This window comes from Pteropus medius, unplaced genomic scaffold (assembly GCF_902729225.1).
Source record: "Pteropus medius unplaced genomic scaffold, Ma_sr-lr_union100, whole genome shotgun sequence".
In the NCBI taxonomy this organism is placed as follows: Eukaryota; Metazoa; Chordata; class Mammalia; order Chiroptera; family Pteropodidae; genus Pteropus; species Pteropus medius.
Window position 1 is genome coordinate 1319162 of NW_024347732.1, and position 12718 is coordinate 1331879.

The 12718-nt window shown below is 34.9% G+C and overlaps 1 pseudogene; it reads left to right on the forward strand.

Annotated features, from left to right (window-relative positions):
- Positions 1-9787: 9787 nt before the first annotated feature.
- Positions 9788-9903, forward strand: LOC120614345 (uncharacterized; annotated as a pseudogene).
- Positions 9904-12718: the final 2815 nt, after the last annotated feature.

Below are 12718 nucleotides of genomic sequence, written 5' to 3' on the forward strand. Positions count from 1 at the left end.
GATTCTACATAAATAACTCAATAAACATACTGTGATGTTACAAAGAAAAACAACATTTACATTGGTAACCCGACTACACAAAAATGCCCTTTCTATTTAGTCATGAAGCTTCATAACTAAAGGAAGTTCACAAACTGAAGACTAAAGATTAAATAACATAGGTGATAAATAACACACTATCCTCCACTAATTCACAGAGCCACACTGCAGGCAACTGTGGGAGGTTATTTGTAACTACATTGTATCCTAGCCCTGCATGTGAGCATGTGAGGTAGGTGAACTCTTCTCACCTTGTCAAAAACATTTTATTAAACACCAAGTCTAAACACAAAATGCTGAGCATTGTAGAGGTTTTAAGGCTTTAGCTCTAATAGATTTAAACACAAGCCTTTCTCATTTTTGGATAAAGCTATTGCCTCTTTTCAATTTGCATGATAGCTTTTGAGAGCACTCTTGGAGATCATAAAAGTATCTGGGCACTCTGCCACCATCTACTTTGGTCCATAGCATGGTGGAAATAAGAGTGAGAACAAGGAAAGTGGATAGATGAGAATTTAAATAAATGATGCTCTGGTCTAAATAGATTAGGGAGAAAAAGACCCTAAGAAGAAATCAAAGGAAGTGGAAGGTTAATAATAATAATTAATAATAATATCTAATCTTTATCAGAGCCTGCTATGTACCAGGCACAGTGCTAAGTGCTTTATGGACATTATATAAGTAAATCCTCACAATAATCCTTTCATTTAGAACTATTATTATCCTCAAGATACCAATGAGAAAGCTGAGGATTAAAAAGGGTTAGTATCTAGCTCAAACTAGCTAGTAGGCGGCAAAATCTAGATTCCTACTCAGGACATCTGCTCCAGTGCTTTCATACTTAATCATCGTGTGTCAGGAAACAGGAGAAAAAAAGAACCAGCAATAATGTTATGAAAGAGCAACTACGAACCTGTGATCCTATTGTTACAACGTAATATATGGAGTCAGGAGCCAGTATTGAGGCAGAGCCTGGCTTCCTCAGGAGGGTGGCCATCCAAGCAACTGTTCTCTCTGTTGTTATTTGCAGCTATGGTGGTTGACTGTCCTTAGCTTTCTCCCTCTCTCTCTCTTGAGTTGGTAATACATATTAGTGGGGAAATAATAGGCTATGCAATAAATATCTTTGGAGCAAAACATTTTTTAGCAAACTTTTTATTGAAATCATAACATACATATGGAAAAGCAAACAAATCACAGGTGTTCTATTCAATGAAAACAGTGGACACACACCTGTTTAACCAACCTATGTAACAGATGTGTAACATTTGTAACCAAAAAATAAAATATTATCATGTAATCAAAAAACAAAATATTATCATGCTCTCATGAGTCATCTTTCTCTCCAGTTACTAATTCCCTTAGGATGTGACCATTAATATGACTTCCAAAACTGTATATTAGTTTTACCCATTTTTTAACTCCATAAAAATGGAATCACATAATATATATATTGTGACTGATTTCTTTCTTTAAAATATTTTTGAAAGATTTATTTGTGCTATAACTTAAAACAGTTTATTTATTCTATTAATATATAGGATCCATTGTATAAATATACCATAATTGTTTTATCCAATACAATACTAATGCATATCTGAGTTGTTTATAATGTTTCACATAGACTGGGGAGAAGCCTTAGAGTTTTCCAAAATGGATGTCTTGATAGTAATTGAAGGAATAATCCATTTAGGATTCTACTAAATCTTCAGCAGGACAAACAAAAATAAGCAAACTACACAAAAGAAATAGCAGGAATCTTGCCTATTTAGGCCTTGGTGCTAGATGATGGGAAAAAACAAATACAGCCCCCGAGAATTTGTAAACATGACTATTCATGTATTTTAATTATTTAAATTCATACTACCTGCTCAACTATCTTCTTAAAATCCCAGGTCTTTGATATATAAGCTAAAATACCTCAACTAAATACATAAATAAATTCACACTATCTTTATTGTCTTCTTTAGGGGAACACTACTCCAACACAGAATCAAAGTATTCCCACAGATAAAAATCTAAGAAAGATGAGCTCATAATCAAAGATTATAAAAATACCAAGGAAATGAAATTCTATAAGAGATAGTTTGAATACAGTTAATGTTTCTCTAAACTTAGCATTTAAAAATATAACATAGGTGACTACTGGTCAAAATCAGAGTAGGAAAATGCTCTTCTCACCTCCTCCCATGACCACATCAAAATTACAACTAAATTATAGAACAACTATTATTGAGAATCACCTGAAGTCTAGCTGAACAAAATTTCTAAACTAAGGATATAAAGAAGAAGCCACATAGAGACTGGTAGGAGGGACAGAGACAGAGACACAAAACAGATTTGGCCCACACCCATATGTGGCAATGAAGAATCAAGAGGGATATATATCATTGAGGAGTGAAGGACCATAGTCCCACATCAGGTTTCCCAGCCAAGGGCACCTGTGCCTGGAAGAGGAGGCCCCATGACATCTGGCTGTGAAAACCAGCAGGGACTATGTCTGAAAAGAACAAAGGGCTGCAGGAGACTGAGAAACTAAAAGGCCCACAAATAAACTCACTTGCTCACAAGCTCACTTGTTCTGAGTTTCAGCACAGGGCAACAGCTCAAAAAGTGCTATGAATGTAAGAGAAGGAACTAAATTGACTAATTTCAGGGAGAGAGTTAGGCAGGGGTTGAGAAGATCCAAACAAATAAAATCAGAAATGAAACTGGAGAAGTGACAATTGACTCCACAAAAATACAAAGGAGTATAAGAAAATAGTAAGAACAATCTTATGCCAACAAATTGGACAAGCTGGAAGAAATAAATACATTCCTAGAGACATATAATCTTACAAGATTGAATCAAGAAGAAACAGAAAATCTGAAGAGATGAATAACCACTAATGAAATCAAATCGATAATCAAAAAGACTCCCAACAAACAAAAGTCCTGGACCAGATGTGTTCACAGTTTAATTATACCAAACATTGAAAGAACAATTAACATCTTTGCTTCTCAACAATTCCAAAAAAATTTAAGAAGATAGAAGTTTCCCAAGTCCATTTTATGAGGCCACTATTACCCTAATTCTAAAACCAGACAAAGACATTACAAAAACAGAAAATTATAGATTAATATCCCTGATGAACATAGATACAAAAATCTTCAACAAAATATTAGCTAACAAATTCAACAATATATTAAAAAGATCACACAACATGATCAAGTAGAATTTATTTCTGGAATGCAAGGTTGGTTCAATACATCCAAATCAATTAATGTGATACACCATATAAACAAAATGAAAGATAAAAATCATACAATCATATCAATGGATGCAGAAAAAGCATTTGACACAATGGATGCAGAAAAAGCATTTGACACAATTGAGCATACGTTTAAGATAAAAACTCTCAGCAAAGTGAAAAGAGAGGGGACATACTGCAACACATTAAAGTTCATTTATGACAAACACACAGTTAATATCATATTTAATAGTGAAAAGCTAGAAGCATTTTCCTTAAGGTCAGGAACAAGACAATATGTTTACTTTCACCACTTCTACTCAACATAATATTGGAAGTAGAACCACAGCAATCAGACAAGAAAGAGAAATAAATGCATCCACCTCGGAAAGGAAGAATTAAAACTGTAATTCTTTGCAGATAACATGAGATTATATAGAGAGAACCCTAATGACTGCACTAGAAATCTATTAAGACTAACATATGAATTCAGGAAAGTAGCAGGATACAAATTAATATTCAGAAACTGGTTTAATTTTTATACACCAATAACAAGCTGTCAGAAAGATAAATTAAGAAAATAATTTCATTGATAATTGCATCCAAAATAAAATGAAGTACAAAAAAGTAAATTTAACCAGAAAGGTAAAAGACCTGAACTCAGAAAACTGTAAGACATTGAAGAAAAAAATTGATGAAAATACAAATAAACGGAAACATATACTGTGCTCATGGATAGGAAGAATCAACATTGATAAAATGGAAATCTACAGATTCAATGCAATTTCTATCAAAATACCATTGGCATTTTTCACAGAACTACAAGAAATAATCCTAAAATGTATATGAAAACACAAAAGACCCCAAATAGTCAAAGAAATCTTGAGAAAGAAGAACAAAGTTGGAGGCGTAATATTACTTGATATCAAACTGTACTACAAGGCTAAGGTAATCAAAACAGCATAATGCTGCATGAAAACTGATACATAGATCAATGGAACAGAATAGGGGACTCAGAAATAAACCCACTGCATTTGGTCATTTAATTTATGACAAAGGAGTCAAGAATATACAATGGGGCAAAGGCAATCTCTTCAATAAATGAAGAAACCTGGACAGACACATACAAAAAAAATGAAACCGGATGGCCTTCTCACACTCTATACAAGAATAAATTCAAATGGATTAAAGACTTAATGTAAGATCTGAAATCATAAAACTCCCAGAAGAAAACATAGGCAGTAAGCTCTCTGACATTATTCTTTGTTAAATGTTTTTAAATATATCTCCTGGGGCAAGGGAAATAAAAGAAAAAGGAAACAAACGGAACTTACATCAAACTAAAAACTTTTGTCCCACAAAGGAAACCATCAGCAAAAAAAGGCAACTTATTCAGTGGGAGAAAATATTTGCCTATGATACATCTGATAAAAGATTAATATCCAAAATTTATAAAAAACTCATACAACTCAACACTGAATAAACAAATAATGCAATTTAAAAATAGGCAAAGGGGAGGTAGAAAAAATGGCATAGATGATAGAGGCTCTGTTCATCCCTCTGTCCAAATCAAAGTTGTGACAGAAGCAAGGAGCAAACAGCAAGGAAAATCGCCTGGGATCTAGATGAACAAGCCCTAAAACTAGGGAGAAATCTAAGAAGTCACCCTGCAACAGCAGAAGGTAAAATGGGGTGAAGACGCGAGGCTGCCCATCCCAAGAGGCTGAGTGGGACAGAGGCTGCGGCAACTGCAGACACCTCTTAAAGCGGCCATGTGGCAAGCGAACTTTTGCGGTGATGGACCTGCTCATTCTGAGCACCAGTACGGCTAACAGATGCAGAGTTCAAAACACTGGTTCTAAAGATGTTCAATGAACTTTTGGGAAATGTAGATAAATTCAGTGAGAACTTCAACAAAGAGATAAAAAACATAAAAACGGAAATGGAAATTATAAAAAGGAACCAGTCTGAAATGAAGAACCCATTATCTGAGATGAGAAATATATTAAATGGAATAAACAAAGTGAATAAAAGAAGAGGATCAAATGATCTATATACAGGATGAGAAAGCCAAGGATACTCAATCAGAATGGCACAAAAAAAAAAGAAGCCAAGACTATAATAATAATTTAAGGAGACTATGGGATACTATTAAAGGTAAAAATATCTGTCTCATCGGCATACCAGAAGGAAAACAAGATGTGAGCTATTTGAAGAAATAATGATGGAAAATTTCCCTAAGCTGGTGAAGGAAATAAACATACAACCCCAGGAAGCTTAGAGAATACCAAAAAAGATGAACCCAAAGAGGCCTACACCATGGCACATCATAATTAAAATGCCAAAGGTTAAATACCAAGAGAGAATCTTAAAAGCAGCAAGAGAAAAGCAGATAGTTATCTACAAGGGAGCACCCATAAGACTGGCAGCTGATTTCTCAAAAGAAACTATGCAGGACAGAAGGGCTTGGCACAAAATATTCAAAGTGATGGAAATTCAAGATCTACAACCAAGAATACTTTATGCAACAAAGCTATCATTAAGAGATGAAGGACAGATAAAGAACTTCCCAGACAAAAACAAGCTAAAGGAATTTATCGCCACCAAACCAGTATTACAGGAAATGTTGGAGGGACTTCTTATGAAGAAAAAAACATGTATAAAAAACAGGAATAAAGAATTGTAACAACTACATTCCTATCAATAAATACTTCAAATGGAATAGAATTAAGTGCTCTAACTAAATGGTGGAATGGCTGAATGGATAAGAAAACAAGACCCCTACATGCTGCCTACAAGAGACTCACTTCAGATAAAAGACACACACAGACTAAAAGGAAGGGGATGGAAAAAGATATTGCCTTGATGTGTCTAGAAGTTATTTCAGTCAGACAGAGAAAATTAAATACCATATGATTTCACTTATATGTGGAATCTAAAGAACAAAATGAACAAATTAATCAAAAACAGACACAAATATAATGGACGATTTGGTGATGGACAGAGGGTTTGGGGTGTAGAGGGTTGGGAGAATGGGCTGAAGTGTTAAAGAAGTATAAATTAGTAGTCGATGGATGGTCACGGGGATGGGGAGCACGAATGTAGTTAGGGCATGTAGTTAGCATTAATATGTTGGCTAGGTAGAGGGCCTAGGGAGGGAGACAGCAATTGGGGGATCATTTTATGAACTATATAGATGTCTAAGCAATGTACTGTATACTTGAAACTAATTAAAATAAATAAATTAACTAAGAGGAAAAAAGAAAAAGAAGGGAAAAAATCAATGAACAAGAGTTTAAAACAGCTATTGCACAGAACAGTAAATATTTGGAGAGATACTAAGTGACACTACTGGTTTGGACATGCAAATACAAACTACAACAAGTTTGTTTTGTTAACCAAAATTAAGAAGTCCAATGATACTGAGTATTGGAAGGAATATGTATTAACTTACATGTGGCTGAAGAGTGTGTAATTTAGAACAATTTATAATCTTATAACTTTGAGCATTGACATGCCCTATGAACCAGCAATTCCACTCTTTGATGTGCCTCCAAGACAAAAACTTGCACATGTCTACTAGAAAATATGTAAAAATATGTTTATGGCAGCACTATAAGTTCATAATGGAAAAGAAACTAGAAGCAACCCGAAAGTCCACCTACATGAGAATGGATAAATAAATTGAGGAATAGTCACATGTTGGATATTACACAGCAATGAAAATTGATGATCTTTAGCTACACCTGTCATTGAGTGTAAAAGCCATATTGGAAGTGGATCGGCAGTCGTAGACACCCCTACTGATGTCACATGGATCAGCAATAAAATGCCTGGCAGAGCCTTTCCAAAATTCCTGACCTATAAAACTGTGAGTGAAATAAAATGCTGGTTCTAAGAAAAACAAAAACAAACAAACAAACAAACAAAAAAAAACAGGCAAAGGACCTGAATAAACATTTCTCTAAAGAGTACATACAGATGGCCAATAGACATATGAAAAGATGCTCGAGGTCACTAATGATTAGAGAAATGCAAATTAAAACCATAGTAAGATATCACGCCATAGCTGTCAGAGTGGCTATCATCAAGAAAATCAACAAACAACTGGTGGTATAATGTGCAGAGAAGGGAACCCTCGTGTACTGTTGATGAGATTGCAAATTGGTGCAAGCCACGATGGAAAACAGTTTAGAGGTTTCTCAAAAAATTAAAAATAGAACTACCATATAACCCTGATATCCCACTCCTGGATATTTATCTGAAGAAATCCCAAACATTATTTGACAAAATATAAGCATCCTTATGTTTGTTGCAGTGTTATTTACAATAGCCAAGCTATGGAAGCAACCTAAGTGCCCATTGAAAGACAATTGGGTAAAGAAGAGATAGTACATGTATATATAATGGCTACTACTCAGCCATAAAAAAGAATGAAAGCCTGCCATCTGCAACAACATGAATGGACCAAAAGGGTATTGTTTTAAGTGAAATAAGTCACTTACAGAAAGACAAATAAATACCATATATGGAATCTAAGGAACAAAATAAACAAACAAAACAGAAACAAAGTCATAGATACAGAGAACAAATTGATGGTTGCCATATGCAGGGTGGTTTAAGTGGATGAATGTAAAAGGGAAAGGATTTAGATGTACAAATTGCCAGTTATCAAAACAGTCACAGTGATGTAATATGCAGCATAGGGAATATAATCAGTAATAGTATGATGTCAAATGGGTACTAGATTTATCAAGGTGATCACTTCATAAGTTATATAAATGTCTAATCACTATGTTGTACACCTGAAACTAATATAATATTGTATGCCATTTGTAATTAAAAAATAAGAAAAATAAAAATTTAAAATATGAAATAAAGGTCACAAATAACAACATAGAACAAATTTTTTAAAAGTATTTAGATTTTGTTTTTGTAATCTAAATAATATTCTATTGAAGATAGAAATCTGAAATCCAATAAATAGGTTGAAAAAAAAAAGGCCTGGACAGTGCTAAAGAAAGAATTTGAGAGTCTGAATATTTAACTAAATATATTACATAGATTTTAACAAAGCAAGGCAAAGAAGAAAGATTAAGATATATAGAGTGTTGAAGAAGTTCTAACATGGCTAGCTGGCGTTCCAGAAACTCCAATACAGGTGGGCATTATCCGATCCTTTGAGAGTCTGAGGAAAACAAAAACGCTGAGGAAGAAAAAATTGCTCTCTGCTTGATTTGGGTCACCCATCTTCTCCTGACCTTGGACACACTGGTGCCCCTGGTTCCCAGGCCTTTGAACTCTGACCGGGACCATCAATCAGCACCCTGGACTTGGGCCTTTAGACTAAGAATGGGAATTACATTATTGGCCCCCATGGTTCCTAGTCCCTCAGGTTTTAATGGGAATTATACCTTTGGCTTTCCTGGGCCTCCAGCTTAGAAACAGCAGATAGTGCTACTTCTCAGCTTCCATAATCATGTGAGTCAATCCCTCAAAATAAATCTTTTCTATCATACTAAGTATATCCAATTGATTTTGTTTTTCTGGATAACTCTAGTAGCAATAATATATATTGGTAAAAAATATGAATCGTAAATAAATACATAATATAAATGCATCTCAAAAACAGAATGAATATATATAGTGATTTAATTTATATAAAACTCAAAATAGGTTGAATTAAACAGTATGTTGTTTTGAATACATGCTGGAAATTAAAAAAAAAAAAAAAGCAAGAAGAGACTTATAAAAATGTTTCCTGAAAGGTCAAAGAATACCTGAGGAGGTAAGAAAGACAGAAAAAAGAAATTCTGTGTGTGGAGAGTAGACTTCAAAACACTGGGAGCATTCTATTTCATAAGCTAGGTTATGAGTACTGGGATGTTTGTTTTATTTTTCTTAAAATTGTGTGTATGAATAGTATGTGCTTTTTTATACTTTAGAATTTAAGAAAATGATTTTGTGTCAATAGAGCAAAAACAGCAAAAAAAAGAAAAGAAAAATTATGAGTGAATGAACTCTATATAAATATGAGAAACACTATGAATGTGAATCACCAATTATTAAAGTAATCTTTGGCAAAGAAGAATTTCAAGTCTTCTTTATCCGTGAACATTAAGTCACAAGTAAGAAGAAAATAAATACAAGTGAATTCACATTCTAAAAAGCATACAAGTAATAAATTACTAAGATAGTTTAACTTTCTTTTTTGTTATTTTTGGATGAATAACTTGATGATACTTTTTAAAAAAATACATATTATTAAAAATTCTAACAAAACTGTAAACCACAAACTAAAAATTATAAAGAATTATGCAGAAGTTCGCCATCCAGAAATAGTGATTGTTAACATTGGATAATCATATGTAGCAAAAGAATAATGGGAAGTTAGTAGAAAACATTTTTATAAAATGAGATGAAATTATATGTTACCTTTAAATTAAAAATTATTAAAATTATTTTTATGTCAGTTTAATAGAAAGACATGTACCAGAAGTGAATATTAAAGTAATGCTGTCTATGGCCATGCTACCCTGAACAAGCCTGATCCCGTCTGATCTCGGAAGCTAAGCAGGGTTGGGCCTGGTTAGTACTTGGATGGGAGACCACCTACGAAGACCAAGTAAAGAAATAAGGAATTGTAAGCTGACAAGGTCCTTTTTAGCCTCGCCTAAAAAAAAAAAAAAATTAAATTTAAAAAATAAAGTAATGCTGAAATTTAGATTAAAAAAATTTTAATCACAAAGGAAACTTCCTTCCAAAAGACCTTATGAGATCTCAAAAAAAAGGAAAAAAATTATTAAACTCATCAAACTGTTGAAATAATTCTTTTTACTTGTATACTATATTTTAGCTTTTTGCTATTTACTATGACATGTGTGAAACTAAGAATCTTAGACTTTCTCCTTACTTCCTCACTTCCTGATTTTGAATAATTGGAATATTTTTTATACTAAATTTTACATTTAAATAATTTTAATACTTTAATAATTATATATTATTATAAATAATAATTGTTTAATAGCTATTTTAATAACTTACAATTTAGTATCTAACAACTATGAACAATTACAGTTCTTTTACCAGTTTTAACATTTATTAATTCCATTTTTTTTTTTAATCTTTTGAGTGTCTCGAATACAAGGGGTTCTTTTTCCCCTTTTTTTTCAATAGGAGTTCATTTTTTCTCTTTCTGAGTTCATGTATGTCGCAGAATATCTGCCTATTTCCTTTATATTCACATTACATCTTAGTTAATGCTCTTTGGTTATGCTTTATTTTTCCTGAAACTTTTTAAACATTACTTCATCACATTCTAGCATTGATTGTTGTTGTGTAGATATTTAAAATCAGTCTGATTTTTCCCTTTTAGTTAATAAAATTTTATGGAGGCCAGCAACATTATTTTCCTATTTTTACCATTTATTTTAATTAAACAGAATGTGGTTCTGTGTGTTTTCAGTTCCTGAGATGCAGGGGAGTTTTCGCGTGTAAATTCAATGTATCTCTTTATCTCCAGGTGGGTGTCCCTTTAACTTTGTATACTCTTTTCTGCTCAATTTATTGGATTCTTCATTCCAAAAATAGCAATGCTATATTATGTTGAATTCTCTTTTCCCATTAGAACTTTTATCTCTACTGTAATCACATTATTTCCTTTGTATTTTTCCTTTGTATTCACTGTGATTATCCTGAGTTAATATTAGTAAATTAAATTTTTATCAGGTATCAACTTATCTTTCCCTTCCTTCCTTCCTTCCTTCCTTCCTTCCTTCCTTCCTTATTTCCTCTCTCTCCCTTGCTACCTCTTCTCTCTCTCTTCTTCCCATCTTCCCTTTCTTTCCTTTTCTCTTTAGTTTGTATATTAGTCCCCAATTTGTTTTATTCTCTTCAATTTCTTTCTCATTTCGTTCTATTGTCTTACTCATTTTGTCTTTGAATTTCATTGTACTTCATGGGATGAAGCATATTATGTTCCCTTTTTCTATAACCAATATTCTAATATTAAAGGGTTTTCATGCCATTTATTACGTTCTTTCCATGCTTAACATAACAAGGTACACTGATTATAAAAGAAACTTTGAGATGGCTGGTAAAGATGGCATAGAAGATAGATGCTGTGCTCATCTCCTCTCGCAACCACACCAAAAACACAACAAAACTACAGAACAACCAACACTAGGAGTTGCCTGAGGTCTGGCTGAACAGAAGTCCTATAACTGAGGACATACATAAGAGGTCACTTCAAGACCAGTAGAAGGGGTGGAGATCTAAAACAAGGCTGGTCCCACAACCGTGTGAGGTGGTTGAGAATTGGGTAGGTTATCTTGGCTGCAGAGGCTCCTCCCCCAAGCTAAGGAGCCCCACACTGGGCTCTTCAGCCCAGGGTTCTAGTGCCGAGAAGTCCCCACAACCTCTGGCTGTGAAAAAACAGCGGAGACTGTGGCTGAGTGAGGCAGAGGGCTGCAAGAGTTGCAAACATTCCTCTTAAAGGGCACACATTTGGGCTTACTCACTCTGAGCTCCAGTGCTGGGGCAGCTGCTAAAGGAGCTTTCTCCTGGAGAGAAGTGCTGGCAGTATCCACTGTTTTTTGTTGAGTTCTCCATGCCCCCAGGTGGCTGCCAAAGCTGAGTCTCCATCAACCTGGTTAACGTAGGTCACTCTGGACCTTGGCTCTCCTAATTTTTGGGCTCACCCAAGCTGCCTCCAGTGGTTTTTTCCATACAAATATCCTGTCTTGGCTCATGCTGTGGAGTTTTCTAAAATCCCTTAAAGGCTCACAAAACCCAAAAAAGCAACATCTGGCCTCAACGTGCCCCATTCCTCTTGCTGAGCAGCCCCAAGCTTGGCATTAGCAACAGCCAAACTCAGTTCCTGTCTTGGCCTCTCAAGGCACCTATAAGCCCAGCAAAGGTAACAGCCATCTTTGGATTGCTTGGTTCTTACCAGGTCACCCCAGAAGTGCACAAGCTGAGGCTGAACTTGGTCTGCAGCTGAGCCCCTCCCAGGAGGTCTTCAGCCGGCACATCCAGTGGCCTGCTTTGACCAGAGCTGGAGCCAGAGAATGACTGAGGGCTACATCTGAGGTGGACACACCCAAAAGGCAGACAGGGTAGGAACCAGACCCCTGCTAAAGTGAATCCTGTTCTCCAGGGTTGGCCTCTCACCAGCCAATCCTCACAACATATCAGCCCAAGCATCAATCCTTCCCATTGACATGTAAACAGCAACCAAGGCTCAAACTGCAACAGGAGGGCACTACAACCTGCACAAAGGACACACCTTGAGCACCTGGCTCAGATGACCTGGGAGACTGCTCCACTGGGCCTCACAGGACACCTACTACATAAAGCCACTCTACTAAGACTGGGAGACTTAGGAGCCTTACCTAACACATAAAAACAAACACAAAAAAATAAGGGGACAAAAAATAAGGAGACAAAAA